This window comes from Paralichthys olivaceus, chromosome 23, assembly GCF_024713975.1.
Source record: "Paralichthys olivaceus isolate ysfri-2021 chromosome 23, ASM2471397v2, whole genome shotgun sequence".
Taxonomy (NCBI): Eukaryota; Metazoa; Chordata; class Actinopteri; order Pleuronectiformes; family Paralichthyidae; genus Paralichthys; species Paralichthys olivaceus.
The window spans coordinates 14,645,652-14,671,949 of NC_091115.1; the positions used below are offsets into that span (position 1 = coordinate 14,645,652).

The 26,298-nt window shown below is 40.4% G+C and overlaps 1 long non-coding RNA gene across 3 annotated transcripts in view; it reads left to right on the plus strand.

The window, feature by feature from the left end:
• The first annotated feature begins 787 nt into the window (after positions 1-787).
• LOC138406724 (uncharacterized) overlaps positions 788-26,298 on the plus strand; it is a 64,407-nt gene continuing 38,896 nt past the window's right edge. For 2 of the 3 annotated variants that reach the window (XR_011240058.1, XR_011240057.1), the window contains exons 1-3: positions 788-1,005; positions 3,592-3,670; positions 21,625-21,679. This is a non-coding gene — a long non-coding RNA (uncharacterized lncRNA). The remainder of the gene's footprint in view (positions 1,006-3,591; positions 3,671-21,624; positions 21,680-26,298) is intronic. The other variant, XR_011240059.1, reaches the window with a different exon arrangement.

The following is a 26,298-nucleotide window of genomic DNA, read 5'->3' on the forward strand; positions in this document are numbered from 1 at the left end:
CCCTTGTTCTACTCAAGTTGTACTTTTCACTACTTGAAACTAAAATTCTCTACATTTGTAATTATATAGTAAGAAGTACTTTTGTCATTCATGTGTGTGGTTTCTCATTATAGATACTAAACATTCAGTTTAATTTATATATTATATTCTTTAATTCCAGTTGTATATATCTGCACTGTCATAATTTACGTTCATGATATCTACAACACCATACTGACTAGTTCAAACTAATTTATAGATATCTTGAACTTGAATTATTACTTGTCAGAATTAAATTGTAGATATCTGAAACTGGAATTATCATCAGAATTAAATTGCAGCTATCTGTTATACATATAGAAACAGCTTTGCACAGGAAATTTGAGTTGCTTTTCAAATAAACTGTGGGAAATGGTCAAATGTAGCCTTTTTCCGATTTATGATTGATTAATCGAAAAAATTTATGACACATTAATCGATTATGAAAATAATCGTGTCAAAGTTAACATAATATTTGCATCATTCTACATAATCTGTGGTTTGCTTGCATATGTTTTAAGACATGTTGTCCCCTACTTTAGTCTCCTCCTATTCTACGCAGTGATGCCATTCAATGGATAAACTATAGGAACATGATTCTCTTCCTTTCTTTCTGTAGTCTACAGGCTCGGTGGAGGTTAATGAAATTGATGATTAAAACAGTTGTACCCACTCCAAACCACATAATTGAAATTCACATAGATGTGAATGTGTGTCTGACAATGACGACACTTCCAACTGACTCCGGTTTCGGGAAGCGGATGACGATGAGAGTGATGCAACAGCTGACACTGTTGTATCAGAGGCTAGAGTCAGAGCCACTCAGATCTCTTTTACTTTGACAGGTGCTGGATTTCCAAGCTCTCTTCACCAGTGAGCCGGTCTGTCATCTGATCTGTGATACATGAAAACATAAACTGCTTGCTCTTAATGCTTGGAAGCCACTGTACAGCAATTCACCAAGACTCCATTGTACCACTGTTAAAGGTGAGCCCTTGCCATGTCAAACATTTTACATTATACCAAAATAGAGGGATTTAATTTTAATAACTTCAAAAATAGCTTTTCATGGTGGTGAACCAGTTAAAAGGTAACTTTATATTGCACTGACTTCTCAAAGCTCATTTATGCCTGACATTAGATTTGTGTACGGAACCTTCTATCTGTCCTCTGCATTCATTTCTTCTGTATTTGTGCACAGCTCAAATTGTGACAGCGCAACCAATAGTTGAGAAGCGAGAAATTTCAACACTGTTAGGAATCTTTTCAGCTGAGACTTTGGTAAGAAACTACGATGATGTTACTTCACCCTGGCAAAGGGACAAACAGCCGCTTTTACCTCTTGAGAGGGACATTATTCTGTCTTTTGTCTGCAATGGAAATGGATACAATCAGCATTCGCTCTTAGGTCAAATTACTCTGCAGTAGACATAGGTTTTTATTGGTCCCAGCTCTGATTGGCAGTAATGGAAACATGACACTTGAGCAAATTTGCTAATTTGGCAAGACTGTGATGTAAGAGAGCCCCTAAGTTTTGGATGTGTTCATAAAGTTGAACTGATGCACCACAGGAAAAAAACAGAGAAGCAAACTCCTCCACTAGCAATGGGAAAGGAATCAATTTCCTCTTTATTGCAGATGTATAGAGTTTAAAAAAAATAAAACTTAACTACAACAGACGTTTTGGACACACAATGTCATACTCCAGGCTACACCCAGACTTCCAACCCCCATCAAGGCCCCCAGTCCTGTGTTAGTTGAACAGGAAGTAAAGGCACCATGTGACAGCCACTAGGCCAGTAGGCAGCTGTCGGACTCAAGAATTAGATCAGAGGCAGCCGATACACTCACACTCATTGTGAATAGGCCTGCACACATACACGGGGAAGAAAAGAAGCAGAAGGCCAGTTAGAGCCATTTCCTCTGCTGAGTGGGCTAATTGGAAAGTAAAGTTGTTAATCTGCACCGCAGCTCTGGTTGCACCCTCCTTAAGCAGCATTGTGTGTGTGTGTGTGTGTGTGTGTGTGTTTGTGTGTGTGTGTGTGTGTGCGTGTGTGCGTGTGTGTGTGTGTGTGTGTGCGTGCATACTCAAACGTTTTGTATTTCCACTCCAGCTGTCTCTATCCATCAGTACCAAGCAGGCTTTTGTGTTGGCTGGAAGCTCAGGAGCTCGTAGTGTTTGACAGGTAGAGAAAGGGAGGAGGTAGAGGAGGGAGGAGGGAAAAAGGCACATCTGAGGAACCCGTCTGCAGCCTGAACAGTTGGTGAGAATATAACCCTGGGGCGCTGGAACACAATCGCACTTTGCCAGCAGACACGAATACAGTTTGATACATCATAGATAAGCATTAACATCCCTGAGGCCGTTAGTTCTGGCTGAAGACAGCAACGATCTCTTTTAAAGGCCCTCTTCAGCGAACCCATTGAAGGATCCATCATTTAGTTACTGTTATCTGTGCGGCCATCATCTTGAGGGCTCGCTCCGATCGATATTTCACCACAGCCCACCACGGAGCAAAGGGGGCTGACTGGAGCAGAGCCGGGTAATTTAATAAAGAAGCAGCTTGTCCACTCTTTCGTCTTTGTCTTTGTCAAACATGATCGTGATCAGAATGAGGACGGGGCGCAGCGAGAGGGTGAAGAGCAGGTGATAGAGGGGGAGAACAGCAGTGTAGCCGGGGACTGGATTACGCAGATGCACCAGAAGAGTGACTCCATACATCTTAGGCAACTAAAGACATCATCTATATTTATACAGCACTTTTCAAGTTAATGACCAATCAATGTGCTTTTACAGTACAGTTTTGCTATTTACCCATTCACATGTACATTTATACAGTTTATCTATGTGCTGCACTTTCTCTGTCACACACCAGTGGTAGAGCCATCAGGGGCAATTTTGAGTTCACTAACTTGTCCACGGACAGTTTGGCACAAGTAATTGGGGACTTGATGGACTTGATCAGCGATCTTCCAGTTAGTGGATGACCCGCTCTACCTCCTGAGTCAAGTTTGTAGCATTTGGACTTTTAGAGTCCCTCTACAGACGTTCACCTTAGAAAGTTCAGTGTTGATATGTGTGAAACATAATAAAGAACGGTCATATTTGAAAGCAGCCTGAGAATATCGTCTCCCTTTAAGGCGTTCCCCTTGTTATACTCACAAGTGATGGTAGTAAGTAATCTTAGGAATCTCAGGAAATAACATCTGATCTTGTTAGTTTCAGACCGCTTCCTCTGTCTCTGGACAGAAATGTGTAGGATTGTTTGGCCTTGTAATGTACGTGCTCCACTGTGACATGCTAGTTCCAGTCTGTGTTGATTTGCTCCGAACAGCTGAAATAGAGAGTTTGAACTGATTCTCAGTTGCTGATGTGATCTCATTGCTCACCAAGAACTTCGCTTTTTTTTTCATCAAGTCGGTGTACATTTAACAGTTAATACTAGTTGAAATATCTGTTACTCAGCGGATGCATTTTAAAATTGTAGTTCTTTTAATGCAGTCATGCCTTCCTCATGGTCTGTATGAACAAACTGTAATAGTGTGTGTGTGCATGTTTTATTACCTCTTTAGGAACTTCACCAACATAAACACTGAACTTGTCAGGACGAGTGGACCTGACCGCGACCGTGAGGCAAAATATTCTCCTGAGGTAAGTGATAAGGTTAGGCTGTCCACTATGAAGTTGATGGAAAGTCTTAACAAGGGGAGCTGCTCAAACCTGGGTGTGTGTTTATGTGAATGTGTGCACACATTTAAAACCTGTGTGCCACAGTGCTCCAATGTTTTGCCAAAACTATTTTAAACACATCAGTGAGCCACTTCTCTGTACTGGTGAACACTCCATACACACACACACACACACACACACACACACACACCATCCTGCTGCCACAGAAATACTCACAAGCACTGAAGATGCATATTGATCTGCTGCTGAAAATAGTCCCCACCAATGCACTATTTATGCTGCTTGAGTAACATTTGAATTCGTCTTATCTCAGTGTCAGAAGCTGCATTTGAGACTTGCAGCATCAAACTCAAAGCATTATAGAACCGTCAGAAAACTTGGAATCCATTTCACCTGCTCTTTCACTTGATCTAATACAAATAACTATGTAGGAAGTGAGCTTATTGTGCACCAGCATATACACTATTCCACATCATTGTCAGCAAGTATTTTTCCATGAACTCAAGCCAACTGAGAAGAAAGAGAAGTCAGACTAAAGTTAAAGGCAAGAACTTTAACTTGTCAGTGTGTCCGTCTGCCTCCGACTCCACAAAGACGGGATCAGCAGCATGTGATTACAGTTACCGTCAGCCGGAGTCATAAAACATGTGGACAGCAGGCGTCTACACCCACCACCAACACTGCAGCACACATCACAGGGAGCAGGGCTGGGTGCCACATCCTTGAAACATATGTGGAACACCAGCAAAATGTTTTCAAAGAGGAATAACAGTGGTTGTGTAAGAAATCCTACTGGACCAGGCAGGCCTTTGTTTTGCATGAAACACAGTAGAATGACTCCGTGGTTTTAATGAGACAAATTTCCCACAAAATGGACAAGCACATGGAAACGCTGCGTGTGCTCCACTGTGAGGATGGAGGCTCCTTCTGACTCATCAGAGCAGTCATCTAACGTTCCTTGACTGCTCAGGAAGCATGAGGGCCTACAGTTGCTTTATCACCCTCGTTAATCTCTTATCAGTGACACAGCCACCAATAAAGCCACAATTTTCATCAGAATGAAGGGGGTAGGGGTTGACTAATGAGGATGTGGTCACTGCTGCCCTTGCATGGAAATTTCCACAGAAGCGGGTGACACACTAACGGTGTGTAATTGACTGCGATGGACAGTGAGTGTCTCCCAATCAGTTTGGCTTTGATGAATAGCAGGGTTGTGGGGAAGATATATATGTTTTGCTTGAGGTCAAAGGGCTTGACCGGTCATTAGTGCTGCTGTGCTGAATAGACATACAGGCTAAACACCACCTGCACATAGACACTAATGCTTTATATCTGCAGGGCTGATGTGTAAAAATGCATCTGCTGTCCATCTAACACAGTATAAACAAACCTTGACCTTAATCACTATGTGTTTTTTTCCCTATTTTTATTAAAGAGTGTTTACTTTAAGATTGAGAGCGGGACGTAATGATTTTATGTTCAGTTTTTGTAATGCTTTTTTAGGCTTTTGGGCTGTTTGAGTGCGAGAGCAGGGTTTTGACTGAAAGCGTTACAAAATATGAAACATGAAATCAATAAATCCTGCTCTCAAATTGAAAGACCGCACTCTTCAATAAAGACGGGGGAAAAAAACATACATTACAGGAAAACACTGGTGTGTAACCTTTGGTTTGGTTTGAAGACTGTAAATATAACTGTCATGATTCTGCCTCTGTCTGGAGCCTGTGTTTTCAATGACTTTTGTCTAATTTCTTTGTTTTGTTTGTGTTTCCAGCCTTGTTTTCTTCCTTGCATTTGGCTTTTAGGCTCATGTCTCCCCTCGATTTATGTGTTATGCATTTTTTAATCACTCCCTGTTTTATTTTGTGACTTACCCATGTTTCTCATTTCAGTGCACTTTACTCCCTGTCTTTGTTGGGTTCCTCTTAGTCTGTTCTTCGGTTCTTCTCAGTTTTTCATCGGTGGCTCATCAGTCTCTCAGCATTGTCCCCCACCTCCCTTTCTGGGATCTTGCAGGAACAATGCTCACTTGGACAAAGCAATGCAGGGCAATTTTATTTATAAAGCACCTTTCATACACAGGGGTAGATTCAAGGTGATGTACAGAAACATTACTCAAACTTAGAGTCTACAGATTAGGACGTCTCTATGTCATGACATTTATATATACTTGAAAGGATTAACATCCTCTAATCAAAGTTGGGTGGCCCCACGCCACCAGCAAGATCTACTGGTGAGTGGGGCATTTTGGAAAGCTGTGTTCAAATTTAAGCTGAAACTAAACCCCTAAACCACCACATCATGCAACATTCACTGGTGTCCCCCATCCTCAACTGCCCCTCGGTTGTCTGACTCACCATTTCAACTGCTTAAAAAGTATGCATCATAAAAACATCTGTATTTTCTAAAAGGTTTAGTGTTGGGTGCTTGTGAAAGCTGTCAAAAGTTTCACATTATGCAAAAGCTACTATTTTAGAGCTGATGGTGAACAATATGCTAAACAGCAGTATTAGCATTGCATTTTGCTAAAAACATGTTGTGTTTAATGCACCCACTCATTTTTTCTTGCTGATTTCTGTAAATGAGAATGTGTGAACAAATACAGTGACACCCTTGTGCCTGAGCTTTTAACCCTAGTAAATAACAGCAGAAGTTACCTCTTCACCTCACAGATCCTCACACACTAAAGTTTATGTTTAAATATGGGATGTACACTAGTCATTATGGTCTATAAAATATGCTGCGTTTCATGTTTTCAAACAGCGTGGGGGAAATGTGTAACCCAGAAGCTCCATAATGGGCAGTTTAAGCAGAATGTTAACTTTCGAGTGCTGAGAGTTGCTGTTGTACTGTAGCTACCTCATTAGTCTTCACCGTGCTTCCTGATTGCTGCACTATGTGTTAACGAGCTGTAAGTTTCACACAAGCTAAAAATGAATTTTCCTGAGGCAAATAATTAACCTGCAGGTTAATATTCATAATACAAATACTACATAAGTAGGTGTTGACTATATAGATATTTCCCTTCTGTGAGATAGAATGTGTTGCATGTGCCACACATTGCAACACTCATTTGCGTCACCCCGTCCCAAGGATGCTCACCTTAAAGTAATCTCTCTGTCTGGCTGCAGTGGTTTCAGTGTCCAGTGATGACTAACAATGCTGTGGTTTGATCAATAGACAATGGTGTCCAGTGCAATAGCTGCTGTTCTCAGTTCAGTTTTTCCAGGGTTTAGTTCTCTCCTTTAATTTCCCAGGCTGGTCATTAGGGTTTGTTGTTGAAACAGTTTTGAATTGCGAGGGTTTCAGACCCATGAGCACCATGGATTACAACACCTCTGTCTGCATTGCTGGTTACTGTGGTATCCTCATATGTAGAATTCAGTGAAAGTTATCTATTGCTATAAGAACACTTCAACATGAGGGACTGATTACAATCTCATCTTTCTCGTAACAATAGCATCTTATTATTGGATTTACCCTCCTTATATAACATTTATGCCTCTAATTTTTGTGACAAATGTAATGCTGAGATTACCCCAATGACGTCATCAGGGTTATTTCTTATTTAAGTCAGTAAAATTACCTTAAATGCCCCCAGTCTTGGAATGACCTGCCTGAGGAAACAAGGCTGTCAGAGTCTGTGTCTTTTGTTAAACCTCACTTCCACCAGGAGCCATATACTGATTTAACCTGAACTGTTTACTTGAATTGTTCACTTTAATTGCTTGTTTTATCAGTTCATCTTAGTTATTGTTTAGTACTGTGTGAGTGGGTTTTTAAAGTACTATATAAATACAGTGATTTATTGTGCCCCTTGTATGATTACACAACAGTACCAACAGCAATAATCAGTGTTATTACAAACATACATCATGTAATTGTCTAAGGAGTAGCATTACAACTGCTGTGCAATCAATGGCAGCTATTTACCAGAGAATACTAATGGTAACATTAGGTCTATTTTATCATCCGAATATTGCAACTTTCTACAAATAGCAGATATGATGAGAGACTGCACAAGTTTCTGGAACATTTTGTTCCTCTGGGATGAGCAATCCCCCCCCCGAGATCTACAGTCAGAGCAAGGAGAGGCATAGAAACCGTCTGTGCGTGTGTGTGTATGAATGTTGAATGGCTGGCAAGGTAATTAACATATCCCTAGCATCAGCGGCTAATGCTCAAGGCTAAAATGATCTGCGGAGACCTTGCTGCAGCTGTAATGAAGTCCAAACACTTCTTCACTGACATGGAATAGAGTAGAACAAAATTCACCTTGGAGTCTTAACAGACATCCTAAAGAGTCCAGAAAAAAATTAAGAAACTTTCCTTGAAAAGTCATGTTGAAATATTACATTGGAAGAAAAACAAGACTAAATTCCTAAACAGTGTTGGCATCCATACCACCACTATCTCTGTCCACGCAAGCATTCTAGCTTCACATCAGTAATAATTCCATATATCACGTGACCATAAACGTACACTGGGCATGTGTGTGTGCTGGTGTAAACTGGAAGGTTTTGACTCGACCAATTAGGAACTGAATGCAGGCGACGGCGTCATCGTTTCTGTTTTTGCCCGTCAAGGGAACAATGTAGCCACTAAGTTTTCAAAGTAAAATGGGCACTCAAAACTTGGACAGTCGGCATAAACCTGGCAACTAAGATGTGTAATAAAACGAAAAGGCAGTAGTGTGAATGTAGCCTTTGTTCCAGGGTCACTGCTTACTTGATTCTGTCTTAAACAATGACTAATGCCCTACTGCAATATATACTGCTGCACCCAAGAGACAGAAAGTTTGAATCTAGAATAACTAGAAAATCAGTCAGTAGAACACATCTCATTTGGATCTGCACCAAATTGCACACAAGTATCAGTCCCATAAACATGCCTGATTTGTTTTTCATCATGATCCATGAATTATTCTCTTAGAAATCAATGTTACTCTCACGATGTTAAAGAAAACAAATTCTGGATCTGCCCCCTGATCTGTGTCAACACCAGATTTAATGGGTTCTTCCCTGACCACACCACATCCTTCTAACAAGTCAAATGATGATCTGTCAACTGGTTTTTAATCTTGCTTACAAAAATAACATATAAACCAACAAATACAACCTCCTTGCTCGGGATAATATTAAACCTGTCAAGCACAGATATTAAAACTTTGCAGAGTAACAGGCCTTGATATTTTTGCATTTTATCTAACCTCTACCTTATCACCTTACTGCATTGTGTATTTCACGGCCCTAGCTGTGACATTACTTTGACAAACTATGCCAGCATCTTTCTGGGAAAATAACCTTATTACCAGTCAGTATAATAAAAGATACAACTGTTAGTCAATCAATACTGTTTTAAGAAAAAGCTAAATTGCATATATACTACTTTTCCCCCGTTCAGTGCGGTTTATATGTATATATACTTTTATTGAAATGTAGTGACATATCAACAGAGAAGTCCATAGAGGCGGTGCTGTTGTTAAACTATTCAATAAAACATGTATTTATTATGTATTCAGCTTTGCCGTCAGACAAAGTGGCAGCATCGAATACTATATTTCAACACAAATGTCATCTGCCAGCAGTTATAGTTATAATATATTTCAAACTGAACAACAGAGCCAGCAGTAAATTACCCAGAGACCTGCTGAGATAAGATGGCGCACATTAACCAGCCGCTCATCTCAGCTGGAAGAGCTGAGGGCAGGACGAAGGAGTCCTCACATTTCAGTCAGAATTAGAAACCCTCAGCATAGGTACATCTTTATGTAAGCTTATGATTTCTATCCAAACTAAACCCATTCTGATGCACTAACCATGTAGCATTTCTACCTGCTCCATGCTTCTATTGAACATATCTCACTCTTTGAAAACCTTTAAACTTAACTTAAACTCTTACTGCATGTGTTTTACGTTATTTAATATACTAAGTAAGTAAGTAAAGTTGATTTGTGTAGAACTTTTCACAGACAGAAGTCACAAAGTGCTTTACAGGGCCAAAGAAGTTAAAAACAGTTACACCACTTCTTCAAACGTAAAAAAAAAAACCTTTAAATGCCTCAGGCATGTGTGCGCGCGAGTGTGTACGAGGCTCGGGGGAAGGATAACTTAGTCTAAAAACATGGTTTAATGAGGCCGTTACAAGTCACATTTGAACATCGGGGCTTACAGACACTTGGATGACACCACAGGAGCAGTATTGAGGCATGTTATATTTTTTCTCTGTTGTTCTTTTCTGTTTGAAGAAGTGGTCGCCAGTTTCTCCAATTGTGTTGGATTTGGCTGCAAAGCTGTTTACCCCTGAAACTCCAAAAGTGTGAGTGGGTTTGTTGATGACGTTTAAACACACAACAGGCGCAAAACTGAAAAAAGTAAAAGAAGAAAAATATCTCTGGATGAACAAACCATACCATACACACAGAAGACACAGACGAAGATGTCAAGAATATATAAAAATAAATAAAATGTGCAAAGTTTCCCCCCTGTACCGTTTTGATGGGAATCCAGGCTTTATTTCTTAGCAGCATGGGAATAAAGCAAAACCAGCTTCATCTCACATTTTTCCCCAATGGCAGAGGCTGTTATTTGTTTTTCTGAGTTGTATTTATTCTGGGTTATTCTACATTATGTGTCCCCCTGGGTAAATAATTACTATAAATAAATACTTCACCAAAAAAAATAAAAAATTGAAATCCATGCCGCCTAAATTCACTGTGATGTCTGACATGTCAGCTTCAGCCCCGCCTGTTTGTTTGGCTTGGGTCGAGAGCTCCCACTCATCTGTTTTCCCAGTCGTGTCCCAAGATTCCTGCTGACGACGTCTCACTTTCCCATCCATCATATTCTGTGATGAACGATCTAACAGAGCGTAGTTTATTTGAAGGTGACCTCGCCTCACAGTTTCCGCTCTTATCAGCCTGTCAGCTAAGCCGGGTCGTTTTTCAGTCTCCAGGCTGGCAGCTAAAGAGATTTCTAGCTTTTTTTTTTTTTTTCTTTTAGTGTTTTTTCTTTTACATATTCCCCAGTTCAAATAGAATTTCAAGAGGATGTTTGATTGGAATATTTCTTCCTTTTCCTCATATCAAAATTGAGCCCTACAAGGCCCTGTGGATACTAATGATTACTGCCATGGTCAAAAATACCTTGCATTTTCCTTACCCACAATGCACTAAACCGTTGCTAGTTAGTTGCACAAATGAACCAGGTCGGGGCCCCAGACAGGTTTTTAGAAGTAATGAATCAAACCCATCCCCTGTTCCCAAAAACATAAGTCTGTAAACAGTTTTAATTATTTAGATTTTTCACACAGTTAGCTGTTCAGTCATATTTACTGAACATCTCATTTAAATGAAGCAGCTTTTTCAGTAAATTCCTCTGGGAATCAACAAACTAAACTAATACTCTCAGAACTTGTTCCCTTTTCCCTCATACAGTGGTAAATTATAATAATAATTATTATTATTAAGAAATAATGAACCAGTGAAATAAAGTTATACCATTTTATTTCCAGCAACAAATGCATGAATGTCCTTTCAAAGCTTTTCCAAGTAGAATGTGTGCTCATTTATTTTGGAGGCCTAAAAAAAGGTAAAAATGTGGAATCTTAAAATATTGGATTCTTCTCAAAAGTGAGCTGTAACTTTAGATTGTACACTGGCAGGGTAACAATACACTCCTATAGGACAATTAATTGTTAATTGTAGGTTGAGTGAGTTCTGTAGTTATCTCTTGATTTAGATCATTCTGAGGTGGGGGATGCTGCGTATAGGACCATATGGGAGTGGACACAGTGACACAGCAGTGAGTTTCGTCCAGTCCTTCATTTCACTTTTCTCTGTCATTCGCAAGGGCGTACTTTCCTCTGAGGACCCCCCCACACACACACCTTTATTGTTTCAGGTTCTATGTACAGTCTCTCTGGACACATTATCTCACTCTCCAGCCTCCGCAGTCTAAATGAGAGAACATCTGAGCACACTGATGCTTCTCAGGCTGCGTACGGGCTGCTCTTACCTATTGGATGATGTATCAGGGCCGTATGTAGAATAACTGAAGCTTTTATTCAGGGCTGACGATTGAGATATTTCTTCAACTTAGTTTCACAAGTCAAGTCAAACATAATAACCATTCAATTAGTATTTCTCTCCAGATTTTATCCTTTAAAATTCTCCCACAACGATATTAGAATTGAACTGTTTGTAACTTTGTATTTATGCAGATTATTGTGCTGGCAGTTTAGTGATCCTATTTCGTGACAATAAAAATACATTGGATTTTCGGCAGCTGGAAGGCTCACTCTTGTTTATGGAACCAAATTGTAGCCTCCCTTGCAGCCAATTGTGATTCGGCCAATACCATGTCGGCTAACTTTACTCATGGACATTGACAGGTACAAGGCGAGCCTTTGCATTTTATAATTTTTTCTTCAATAACTTTTGCAAGTTACCGTCAATGATTGATTATGCGATTTGCAGCTGAAATTCGAGATGTCTATGGATATATATCTGGACTTTGTAGCATTGGAAGTGGTTTCTGGTTATGCACAGTTGATTATAGCTGACAATGTGGAATGACAGAGAGTCAAGATAAATTAAAGTACCACCTGCCATCTCCCTCCTACTCGCACATGATTGCAGTCTATCACTGCCACTATCCTCACAGATCCAGTCATGTACTGCATGTAATATATCAGACACATGAATTCAGTCCAAACTAAAATTAAATAAATAAAATAAATTTGAATTTGACAAATTATGAATTATGACACTGAGTTTCTGCATTTACTGCTGCATTCCAATATTCAAACATGTTCTGGCCCTGAGGCAGAAACACAAAAGAAGGAGATGTATTTGTAACTGATTGGCTCACATGGGGCATTCATCATTCCTGTGGGAAAATATGTATCCCACTGCTTTATTCCCCAAAGCAGAGGAGAACAACAAGCTAACGAAGAGCCCAGCTGCTCTGAAAGTCATAGATAAAAATTTCATCCACCTCTGAGCTTCTAGATTAACTGCAACATCGACTCGTCCAGAAATGCAAAACAACATGCCACTCCGCTGCCAGGGGAGTTTGACAGCGGGTTTTCAGCTGCAGGCACGAGACTCCATCCGTCTCCCCTGAGGCCTCGCTGCTGCGTTATCGTGCATCATCGATTGGGCGCAGGGATGTAGCCGAAGGGGGACCACCCATTTGTTTCCCTGCTGCTGTTGTTTACGATCACTGCAAATCTCCCCCATCGCTCTCTCTCCATCACTCAGTCACACTCACACACACACGCGCGCGCACACACACACACACACACACACACACACACACACACACACACAGTTGGAGCGGATGAAAGAGAGCCGTGGGTCAAGATAAGTGACACTGAACGCTGAGCTGAGGTTTTTAAGTGTTCACTCTACATATCCACGTTGTGCCCTTGTGTCAGGAGTTCTGTTGAAAGTTTTGGTTCTGTATGATGATGCACTGTAGTTTGATTGGTGTAATATCTGTGTTGGCAGACTCTGAAACAGTTTATAAAATAGGCCTAATTACAATTTGAATGGTCTTTCTGACAGCATGAGAATCAGTGCTAACCTAAGCCATGTGAATGCACAGATATCTGAAATCATTAATTGTGCATGTTCAATGCTATGTGGACCATAGGTACTTATGACTCCGGTGTTGAAAAACCATCAACGAAAAGTAGCGTCTAGTCGGAATCAGCGATTATATTATCAAGCTAGGTAAACTACTCTACACCCTGAGGGGGCGGGTGGTGGGTGTTGAAGTTTAGATTTCTACAAATACTAAATAAAACAACTGTTTTATTCCAGGGTTTCACTACATTCATTTTGCAGTGGCATTCATTTTGTAGGCCCCCACTGGCCTGCCCCCTCATGCTAAAAAAAAACCCCTCAGAGGAAACACTCAGTATCCTACTGAAAAATTACAGTAAGAACAGCAAGGATTTCTATAATCGACTATCTCTAAGCATGTTGTAAGAGTGCGTACTGTATTTTTTGTATGCATGTTAAGTTTTATACAAATGCAGGCATATACCTATGTGTGTGCTTGTGTATGCACATGAGCCATGTTCTGTTAGAAGTAAGGATAGATGTGTTTTTACTTCATGGAGCTGTATTCAGAGGTATGGCTCTCATTATACCTGTGACTGTTCATATAGATTCAGTGTATGCAGTGTTTGTGCGACTTTGAAGAGTGTGTGTCCCAGAGGACAGACAGGAGCACTCGCACTGAATTTAAATGCAGGTCATTGTGCAGCTTGTAGATTCGGGTTCTGTCTCTCTCCGCCGCTCTGTGCTCAGGGTGGAAATCCCTCCAACATGGCATGCATACCGATAAAATCTAATAACCTCCTGCCTCCCAGTGTGATTGAAGCTTGTTGGCTCTGAGAGCACCGACAGTGCACCAGCAGACTTGGCAGGTGAATCCCGCAAAGCAACCGTTTCCCGCACTTTGATGTGTTACTGAGGGTGTGGTCTCAAATTGTTTGTCCATTTGCACAGGGACAAAACTGGCAAGGTCACTGGGATAATTGGATTGATGTGGGACTGCGTGCGGCCATCAGCTTCTTATTTAATTCCTCTGACTCACTCATTAGGCTTGGAACAAGGAATCAGGTCTTTAATTATTTTCAGTGGCGGCTAATTAAGGATGGAAGTATGGTGGGAATGAAAATAAATGAAAGGTGGGCATCAGCTCACGCTTGTTGATGGCACCATAAATTTTCCATTTCAAAAGAAGAACTGGGGTGTAACTTCCTTAATTGCGAAGTAAAAGAAAAAATGGTAATTATTTTTTGCTAGGGTACATGAAGCAGGCTGGGACTGATTAGGGAAATGTAGTTTTACTCATCTTTTAATTTTGGGTTGTTACACAGGAAATATGAACAAAAGACTGGTCAAACCTGATGAGATATCAAGACATATAGTCCTAGTATTGGTCAAGCTATAAAAACAGTGTGCTGCATTTGTCATGTTACCACAAATATTATTGTTATGCCTCTGTGCCGGGGACAGCTTGTGGCATTATGTTTTCAGGTTGTCCATCTGTCCGTCTGTCCTTCCGTTCACTTGGACTCAAAGATGAGCTGATTACATTTTGGTGGTCAAACCTCATACGGTCATGGTCACATGGCCTTGCATTGTTTTGAACTCAATAAATCAGGAATGCCCAAAGGGAATTTTCATCACATCTGGCGCAAACATTCATTAGACTCAAGATTCAACCTGAAAAGAATTTGATTGCCAAAGGTCCAAGGTCAAGGTCACTATGACCTCAGAAAGCAATTTTTTTGCCTTGTGAATGCAATATCTCCAAAACATCTTGAGGGAATTCTTTCAGATTTGGCACAAACATTCATTTGAGCTTGGATTTCATCTTGGTAGCCAAAGGTCAAAGGTTAAGGTCACGGTGGCTTCACAAACTATATGTTTATTTTAGTATATTTAGTCTATTTAACTATTTTAGTAAAATCAGTTTGAGGGAATGTCTTCTAATTTTTTTACCCAAAGATTTTGGTGCCTGGAGGTCAACGGTCAAGGTCTCAGAGATCTCATGTTACTCTGAATGTGACATATTAGGACTGCCTGTAGGGATCTGGCACAATTCACTTGGATTCGCACAAAATTGATTAGATTTCTGTGGTCAAAGGTCAAGGTCACCGTGGCTTCGAAAAACATATTTTTGGCCACTTGAGTGTGATATCTCCAGACTGCTTGAGGGAACTTTTTATCAGTTGTGGACTCAAAGATAAAGTGATTATGTTTCAGAAGGTAAAGGTTACAGTGACCTTAAGTACACAGAAACTGCACTGGTGGGCGGAGTGCTTTCAAACTGCAGAAGAACCTCACCCTGGTTCATTTTTGATATGGACTGAGACCACTTCTTTTGGTCGGACATAAATATGTTCTGTTGGTCCAAACCGTGATCTGAGGTACCTTTCACACCTGCCATCTGGGTTTGGATAAACTGAAAGTCCAAAGGTCCAGAGCAAACAAGGAAGGTGATAAAGCTCCCTTTGTAATTTTCAGTTGACATAGACAATCAGGCTGTGGTTTCCAGTGGCAGTTATCTCATTGGCTACCAATGCGCTGATTTAAGAGTTATTATTTTTGTAAGCAGACCTACTATAATTCGTACAGTTGTGATTGGTGAGTGGTTATCAGTCTTTTCTGTTGTTTTTTTCTAGGCTCAGCAGATTGTGCTCTGCAAGAGAATGACCTAACTGTTCGCTTCTAACTAAGGGAAACGGTCGTTAATATGCACACCACCAGTCCCACTTAAATCATTTAGCAAATCTAAGATGTCGGCGACGGTTCAGACATGAATAACCAGGCACTATTGGACTTTATTTAAAAACATATCAAAGAAGATTGCTAATTGTTTGCTGTCAGCATGACTCTAGTTATTTCCAGTTCACCAAAGCTAAAGATCAGTAATTATTGCATTTTAAGAGTGTGAGGGTTTCGTTTAAAGGGTCACAGCACAATTTCCTATCTGATATTGTTGTTCATGTTTCACATTGACACTGTGATGTCGGATCAGAGAAAGCTCCACTGCTCCTTTTCTTCCAAAAACAAAGACGCCCTGCTGCAGATACCCCCTCCTTGCTTCCCCCACTCCCACAGTCCATAAATCCACCACCGACTGTCAAAATCCCTTTTTGATGTGATATTCACATCTGCTAAGAGTAATCCTCTGAACAGTATCTTTAGAATCTCTCCCCCACAGCCATGCCTTAATCCAATCTGCTGTTTATAACAGCACCCCTTTTGCTTTCAGCCCCCTATCAGGCAGCTTAGCTGGGTGGTGGCGAACAAATTATCATCCATGGTCTGAATGGATTTTAATATCTGACTGTGCTATGGTGGAACGGTTTTCACTCATGCCGAGATTTGCTGCATTATACTGATAAATAATTGAGGTTGTTTACCAATAAGTTTGTCTACTTAAACCCTCCAATCACCTCAGCCAATGTGTTTTGATCTAGCTGCCAGCTTATCTCCCCGAAATCACATTTACTGCAAACGACAGAAGAAGTTTAATTTATCTGAGGTCATTCTGGTAACATGGAGGCCAAACGCTTAGGAGTGCAAGGTCAAACCACCTGTGGCTCACCTCAGGTGTGTGCATGCAGGCTACTATTTTTGGAACGGCAGAGACGGCATTGCATTTCTCTCCGAGGTTAGTGAATTATTGGCTCTCTGTGTTCAGACCTGTAATTATTTGGGCAGATGGCTTTTGTACTGCTGTAACTATAGTCAACAGCCTGCTCTCGTTTGAAGGGCAGCATCACCATTTGCCCCATCTGCCAGTGCTGTTGATGAAGTTGCAAATAAGAGTGCCGTGGTTCTCTCTGCATAGTGCATTCAAATTTGCTTTAAAGCTGCTTTTGGATACAACAATTTGAGATATGACACTTTTATCACCATGCTTTATCATACTTTTTACCATACTTGAATTTTCTCACGTACAATTCTTGGAGGTACAAATAATATATTTTTTTAAAACCTCGAGCTGCAGCTATAGTTAAAGGGGAGATAGGAGGTAACCAGGAAAACAACTGAAAAATATCCTTTGGTCTTTTTAAATAATTCTTCTCAGTACCAAGGCCAGTTCCATCATTGCACACTCTCTGCACAACATGTAGCCTATTTATCCTCATAATGCACAGTTAGCATACAAATAATTAATGTATAATTTGGAACACAATCCTTGTTATTTGTTGAGTCAGTGGAGCTGCAACTTTATTTAAAATGTCAGTAATTAAAAAATGTAAACACTTTATAAATACTTAGTTGAAGTTTCTGTGTACACTTTGGATCCAGCACAGCACCCTCTGCCATTGTTCAAAACATTATCTTCCAGCTGTGGGCCTCTCTTGTACTTTCTTTGGGTATTGTCATATCATACAAAAACACTACACTCAAATATCACTTTTCTTTAGCTGCCATTGATATTTGAAGCGGGGCTTATTTAGTGATATTCCTGCATGAACAGTAAATGTGCATAATAATAAAATCAATAGAGAAATGCCCCACTGGCCCCCTCTTTGCAGCGCCACTGCATTGAGGCGTATTACTCTGCTCCACTGCTCTTTTCTAATCACTCACAAGTAGAACTGATCTTTATAATAACCTGCTGAATTTATATCATGTGCAGCGTCGATACTGCAATTTAAACAGACCGTTATTTGTGCAGATGTACGAGTGATCGATTTATGAAGATTAGAGTTCAGTGGATTATGGAGGAGACAGAATGGCTCAACACTTTGTCATATAATCAAGATCCACGCACGCCTGCTTTGTTCACTGTCTGTTCGGTAGAAGAATGATTTTGTGCCAGCCCCACTCTCCATAAACGTCTCCAATCTACAGTGGAAGGTGAGATAAAGCCTGTTTGAAAACAGTCATCAGTTCTTGTATGTCGGACAGCCGTTGACACTATTACCCATGGGTCTTGCTACGACTCTGCCATTTTTATTTACTGATGTTTTCCAAGCCAGCCGAGGATTTTCTGCTCATACCATCTACAGTCCACCACAGCTATGGGTGTTGACGTCACACTGATTGTGTGTGACCCCTGGGATACACTGTTATGGAAACACTCAATGCGCTCTTGTTGTAAAATAGCCTCAAGGTAGCCATGGCACAAGAGCCTTATCAAGGCCTTTTCTATTTTCCGTGCTGTGATACAAACACAAGCCTGTTTTCAAGTCCAAATTTGATTTAGTAGAGCAGTTAACACGGGTGGAAAATGGCATTCTGCCAAAGTGTGGAATAAATTTTATATAATTTAAGTCCATCTGTCAAACATGGACTTGAGAACCAACAGATGCTCATTGTGTTTTTCTACGCTTCTTTTTTTTGTCTTCAAATTTCAGACTGAGAACAAGCTGTGTTCTTCAGATATGCAGTGATAATTGTCTTTGATACTTAATATATTATTCAGTTTTTCTTCCCCTGCTGACTTGGCACAGTTTAATATCCGATGCAGATTTGATATTTGGACAGAATAGTGGTCACAGAATGGTAAAAATAGATACTGTTGATAAAATGGCAACAAGGAAGTACAGTTTGATGGATGTATTTCACTGCAATAAAAGTGTGTGAGGCTGTCATCCATGGAAATGATCAGGATGAACCTAAATCTAACACACTGGACCTTTAAGAGTGTTGGAGGGGGTTTTCGTAGAAGTGATCAATGGGGTAGACCAACCTAACAGTGGTGGTAACAAGTCACGGAAATATTCTGCAGGCAGAACAATACCGACTATGTGTACTATATTTACAACTACTCATTTGCCAATACATAAAAAAAATCTTCAAGAATGGCACAGTGGCAGATTTTGATTGGTTTAGTGCCCCAAATGAAAAGCCTCTAATTTCAGTATGATTACCATTTTGCCTTCCCACAGAGCTTTTGTGTGTTATATTTATTTTGTTGCTGCTGAACAAAAGGGACTGTACTTTTCCCATTCAGCTCTGATCAATCATGGAACTGTGTTCACTACCAACCGACTGACAGTGCTGACAGCCTGTTGGTTAATCCCTTTAAGACTTCTCTAAAGATGTGGCTTAATTGTAACCTGCTTTGATCTGCAAACTCTGCCAGTCTGGCTTTCTGTGGAGGGAGAATCATCTGTCTACCCTGCCCACAGTTTGACACTCATTTGCAATGCAGATCTTCATCTTCTTCTGTGGTATTTTAAATGTTAAACTGTGAACAATAGGTCCTGAACATGGTTACTGTAGTACCACAGAAGAAAGACTATGTTATGATTGATTCATTTCTTGTACTCGTATGTGGAAATAATTCAAGCAATTAGAGTTTATATTTTCGTAAGCTATCTGAGGTTTTGAAGTAATTGCTGAGTTTACAGAGCTGAATTGCCAATTGGAAAGTGAGGTGCAATGCAAGGTTGTAAACAAGCCACGAAGGTGACATGGTAGATCCAAGGGTTTGCAATGAAGCTTAATTTACTTGTACATGATTGAAGAATAGATAATTTAAGATATTAAGATAATGTCTACGATCAACTTATCTGTTGGGAGAAGTGCTTATGTTATGTGATTTTTAAACATGCTAGCTATATGCATGTCTGTTATCTCTGACTATTGTAAGATTCGGTGGGCTTCTTGCAACCAAACCAAGTAGTTTTGGTAACATGAGGGTCAAACCCTCAGAATCTTGTTTTCTGGAAGGCCAGTATGTTGTTATAGGTTGTTCACTTACAATGTGCAATGCTTGGTATACACTGTGCAATTTGAGCCCATTTATGACCCAGTAGATAGATGGGGCCGCTCAATTCATTTTAGAGTTGCAACAAATTTAAACATTGTCGAGCATCATTTGCTCTTCAGGGGGTAACAGGAGGGAACAGGGAGCAATCAACTGCTCCTCACTGGCCATCAGATGATTGAATGAATTTCTGGTAATACATTTGGTGCAACGATTCCAAGTTTCCAGCACAGACAGGGGGCCCTCATAGAACAATATTATTAGTTAATGTAATTAAAATGATAATCTTATCAATTTAAAAGTTATTAATGAAATAAACTTGTTTGTTTCTCCAGTTTTTGCAGTGACATGTATAGCCTTTGTATTTCACTCCTCTCTCTGTTCATTCAAGCAGAACAGATGGTGAACTGTCAGTAACAAAAAGGAAAAGTGAGGCAACAGAAAGCGAGGGACGCCTGGGCCACATTGGCTGTGGAATGGCTCACTTTTCTTTTCGGCGCCCATGTTAACAGATTAGAGCGGCCAATCTACCTATGGTTGAGCCGTGGTTCAGCTGCGGAAGCCGAACTGCTCTTTGTCAGGTCTCGCAGATTTTCTCTGCGATTAGAAATTTGAACAATCTTTCACCTCAGTTTCAATGTTTATCTGTTAAGCATATGTCACAAACATAAATATTTGCAACACTTGCAGCGTTTCTATTGACTTTACACATTCATTTGTTTTAAAAAGGTTTTCATTGTGAAATATTTGCAGTAGGGGAATATGCACAGCTTCATGCTGTATATTTTATTTGAGTACATAGGACTACATTTATACAAGGAAATACAGCAATTATACTAGAAACCTAGTTATATTAAGAGTTAATGTAAAGAACTTCAGATGATTGGGCTTTGGCTTTAAAGGGCTGATCATTTACTCATACCTTATGAGATTAAACATTGTACATTGTAGGTGCAGCTTATGTTACACTTTAAGAATATTTAGGTTTTAGTTTGACCTTCTCACAGAGAGATGGAGGGCAAAGGGACACGTCTAAAACACATAAGCTTGATTAATCATTATAGTTCCACCCTCTTTTCATACAAGTACAATTAGAATTTTCCTGGTCCTGATGAGGTCATTCCAATCAAAATCTCAGGTAGGTCTTAGCACCAGGCGAGTAATGTACTGTGTGGGACTGGTGGAGGGGAGGGGTCGTACGCAGCAGAGCACATCCCTCCATCTTAGTCAAGAGGTTTGCTTTCAGAGTTTGAGGCCCTAACCTTTCGTCTGTGCCCTGCCATCTTCCAGAGACATGTTAGCATCGCTGATGCGTGAAATTGTAAAATCACTAATGACATTTTCCTTGCATAATGGCGTCCCCTGAAATGGTGCTTACAGCTGTCGGTACTTTGATCGAGGACTATAGTGTGTGTGTGTGTGTGTGTGTGTTAGAGGGACATGCCTGAGGACACATGTCCCCTATTTTTCAATTTCTGTAACCTAGTCTGCCAAATGTGCGTAATGTGGGTTATAAATTTAATTGGGTGGATAACTGTGCCCTTTTTAATGCCACCTATTGGCCATGTCCTTGACTTTTACCATTACTCATACATTTTCCATTAATCTGTGTATCTCATTGCACTGGGTTTCTCATAAAATCTATTTATTTACTTTCAGACTTCATGGAGTTGGGAAGCTGAAGGGGTAATTTCGAGCATCCCTGTTTCTGAGAGTAAGTCACAATTTTTCTCAGGTGCCATTACTCGAAAAGACCAAACTCTCCTGGTCCATGTTAGTAGTAGTAGTATAATATTTTTGTCTTTGATAAATGCATAAAATAAGACACAAATAAGATACACGTCTGTATATATAGTTGATATTATGATTTCCAAGGATCATTTTAGATATCCAATACTAGATTAAAACCCTCATGCATGGCTGATGGAGCTAGGCTAGCTGTTTCCCCCAGCTGTCTTTGTGCTAAGCTTAGCAAATTGTCTCTTTGTGGATGAATGTTAAAATCTTTGGAATGCTAACATGGGACTTTGATTCGCCCAAATTCAGAGAGAAATATATTTAAGATCAACAGACTCTGACTGGCCTCTTCTCCATAACAATGGCGGTTGAGTATCATCTCTCCTGACACGCTAACCTGAGTATGTTTGGTTTAAATTACTTATTTCATGTTATAAAAGTCAGGTGAATTGCCATGATTGACAGCTGAGACTGACTCACGATTAGTCAAGTACATTAGACCACGGTTCCATCCCCTGATTGCTACAGTGCAGGCCCCAGATACGGAATATGACAGCACTCATATCTGGGATATTTCTGGATAGTGGAAGGAAGTGCGGATCGACATCCATCTTTATATGCAGTCTATAGTTTCTGCACGGAGGAGCTGAGATGATCAATAAGACAAAAGGGAAAACAATCAGAATCTGTGCATCGTCTGATTTAGTGTAATATTAAGTGAAACTGAGAAATTACATATGACACAGAGATGTGTTACTAGGATATCAACATATGTATTAACATGCAATGTGTCAAAAATAGTCTATACACGGAATATAAATCCTAAAAATGAGAAGACATCAGCACATGGCTACACACAGCAGTGTGTATGCATCACAGTGTGTTCATTGTAGACTAAACTTTGAATAGTATAACTGAGTAAAGGCTCTAAAGAGCAGCACAGTCAACATCATAAAAAGACAGTGGACTATAAAAGTTTCATTCACTCACTCGCATAATTAACTGCTGCTATTTCAGTCCCAGCACATTACTGCGTGTGTGCGTGCGTGTGCACTTGAGGTTAAGAGTGTCTGCATTTCTCTGCCTGTATATTTAGGTGTGTTTACCTGCTTTGTTTGCATATTCAACCAGAAGGTGTTTGACTTTGCTGTTGGTCTGTTAAGGCTGAAGTTACCACTGGTAATATCCCAGCACTTTTAAATGTGACTTAATCATCAGGCCAGATAAAATGCGTGTATCTGTGTGTGTGTGTGTGTTTGTGTGAATGGCACTGTTGTTTTTCAGAGTTTTCGGGGTCAGTCTTGGCCTTGCCTCGGGCCATGTCAGCCAATGCTATCAGACTCAAAGAGGAGCCTCTCTTCACACGAATAATAATTAGGATACTCTGTGCCAGTTCACAAAGAAATGGACCATCTGGGTTTGATCTTTCCAGCCTCACACAGTCCCTGCTGTCTTGTTTTTGTCCGTCTGATGTGCCGCAGACTTCGACCATGCGGCAGAATTCCGCTTTTTATAGACAGCAGGGCTCGTCTGCTGCCACAGCACATTACAATCTTCGGAGAGACGTCGATGAGTTGCACTGAAGAGGGCTGTTGTCTCTAAATGGCAAAAGAACGGTCCTCACACACACACTCATTTATTTCATTTTGACTTCACAAGTTACAGTAGTGTCATTGTTTACCTATTTTAGGACTTTATTTTATATTAGATCTAGTTCTCTGAGCTTGTGTCTATTCTTTGCCTTTATTACTTTTTAAAAATGATAGTTGTGTGGAGAAAACATCAGACACCACACTTAACATTTTGAATCGTGGGTCAATGGGACCTTAGTAAAACAGGAGTCATTTACATAACATCATATCAGCACAGAATATAAAATAGGTTGTCTTTACCAATCTGGGTGGTTTAGCCTCTTCAAGCATCTTAGTGTGTGTGAGCACCCCTCGCTTTGACTTCAACCTCCAGCACCTCATTGGGAATTCCGAGGCATTCTCTGGCCAGATGGAATATATAATCCCTTAGGCGTATTCTGGGCCTGGTCCAGGGTCTCCTTCCACTCAGACGTGTCTAAAAATCTCCGCAGGGAGGAATCCAGGGGGCATCATAATCAGATGCTCAGACATCTTTGAGGGATCAGCTAACATGCTGTCCTTTCAAGAGGGAGTAGTAACTCTACTCCGAGCTCTTCATGCATATCCCAAAGGCTGTCTCTGGATTTCATGATCACAAATATGGTAACTGATGCAGTCAGCTCTAATCAAATTGACCAAAAAATTAAATTTCTCGAGGTGTCCTCTGAATGAAGGCTGGCTTGTGTTTTGCCACATTAATCAGTTTTAATGTGAAGTCTTGGCAGTGGCGTATTCTCTTTGCATGAGCAGTAACCTAATACAGCTCTGACGCTGTTAAGAGCGAAACGTTAACACTTAGGCTGTTAACAATGAGTTTAAATTGGGCTGGATCTAATTAATGCATCATCTCCTCTGGGAAATCTGAATCCAGTGCAGGAATGGTGGGACTTTGCCACCTTCAATTAAAGCTACTCTACACAGAGGTAATTGATCAATTTAAATGCATCAAAAGTGCACTGCTGGAAAAACACAAACCAAAAGTTTGATTTCATGAAAACGTTAACATGTGCTACCTTGACCTGGCTAATGAGCTATTTGATCATTTGCTATAATGAATGGCAGCAGATGAAAATATGCGACATGTTTGCCACTTCCTTCTGCAGCATAGACACTCACTTGTTAGCTGTGGCGCTCCAGGTCTATACTACATATGCATGGAGTTTTCACTCATCATGTGGGCTGTTGTTTACATCCACCTCATGACTGATGTCATCCACTCTGTTGGCATGTGACTCCAGACCTCAACTGGACCGGTCTTCCCGCTTAGAATCAGTGTGTTGATTGTACTACCAGAGGAGACTGGACCCAAAGCAGGGTGTTCCAGATGTCCCTCTCTTCGACAATTCTTTCCAGCTCCTCCCGAGGGATTCTGAGGAGTGTCCATGCCAGCTGGGATATTTAATTTCTCCGACAGGTTCTGGCTCTACCTCAGGATCTCCTCCCATTTGGGCGTGCCTAGGAAAACCTCCAATGGAAGGCCAACTTAATCTCGAACCAACTCAACTGGCTCTTTTCTGAGTTTCCTCTGGATGTCCAAAGTCCTCACCTTTCTCTAAAGCTGAGCCCAGCCCCTCCATGGATTAAAGCTTATTTGGCCGCTTGTATCCATGTTCTCATTCTTTTTGTCACTACCTAAATCTTGCTTTTTCAGAATAGTTCAAATGGAATAATTAGACTCCACTGCTTAAATATCAGCGTGACTGCACTCTAATGATGCTGATAAACAAATCATGACTACCTGATCTATAAATCAGGCAACTTTCAGACAACTGCACACAAGAAGTTGAATTAGAAGTAAGAAGTTTTTAAGTTACTAAATGGATAGTGCCAGCTATCCACAAAGGTATTATTTAACTTTTCCAGTTAAATAAGTTCTCTCTGCCTTCTGCCACCTCATCAAGCTGCCTGCTGGCTGGAGTCTAAGCCTGTCATCTGTATTCCTGCCATGCGTCTTCTCATTTAGCTCATCTAAAGAGTATTCCCTGCTGTAAACCTCAACCTCTACCCTCTCCAAGAGGTCTCAACTGCAGAGGCTGGTTTTGAAATATGGGCTGCATCACAATTTTATTCATATATTTATATGTGGACAGGTAGTTTATCAGTTAAGGCTTAGTCATCTATTTTCAATTCAACAAGGTACAGCCAATTAGAACCTTACGACCTGAAATCTTGGGAAGAGATGGAATGTGAATATGAAATAACGTGCAGCTTGATCATGCATTTTAAGAGATAATTGCGAACAAAACTCACAAAATTCTCTGTTACTGGGCAGCTCGGAAAATGAGCAGTATTGCCCTTGAATGTGATTTTGTATCAAAGTTGCAAATATTTCCAGAATGTATATAAACTCCATGTGTTGTGGGTTGACTGGAGAGCTATCATGCTTTCAAGAAAGCCTTATAATCCATCTTGAAAGTTGCTTTGTTGCATTTACATGTTGTAAATACGTTTGTCTCTCAAGCATCTTACAACATCAGAGAGTGCTCTGCGGAATGGACACAGTCTATCCCATGTTATGACATAACATAACATCAGCTGTAAGCTGATCAAAGATATAATAAAAAGAACGATTACCAAGCTCTTACAGGGTTTATCTGATCCCTGACCAGTTTAACCACTGAATAATATTTGAGGGAGAGAGAGCACTGAGCTGTATGGCATGAGTAAGAGCACATGAAGATAATATATTCATTTTGTCAGTTTGTGCTGATTTATACTATGAATCGTTGTGAGCTTGCTAGTGAAATGGTTATTGTTGTAAACAGCTGCTAAAATGCTTATGCTATTGATCTGGTATTTTTAAGATGCTATCAAACTGCTTTGGGTGCAGCAGGAGACAGTGGCCCCTCCAAAAAGAGTCATATACCATCATTTTATTTTCTCTTTGTGATTATGTGTCCTTTTGTAATCACGTCTTTACAGCACACATGTCATCCTTTGTTCCCCTTCTGGGTGTGTGCACAGT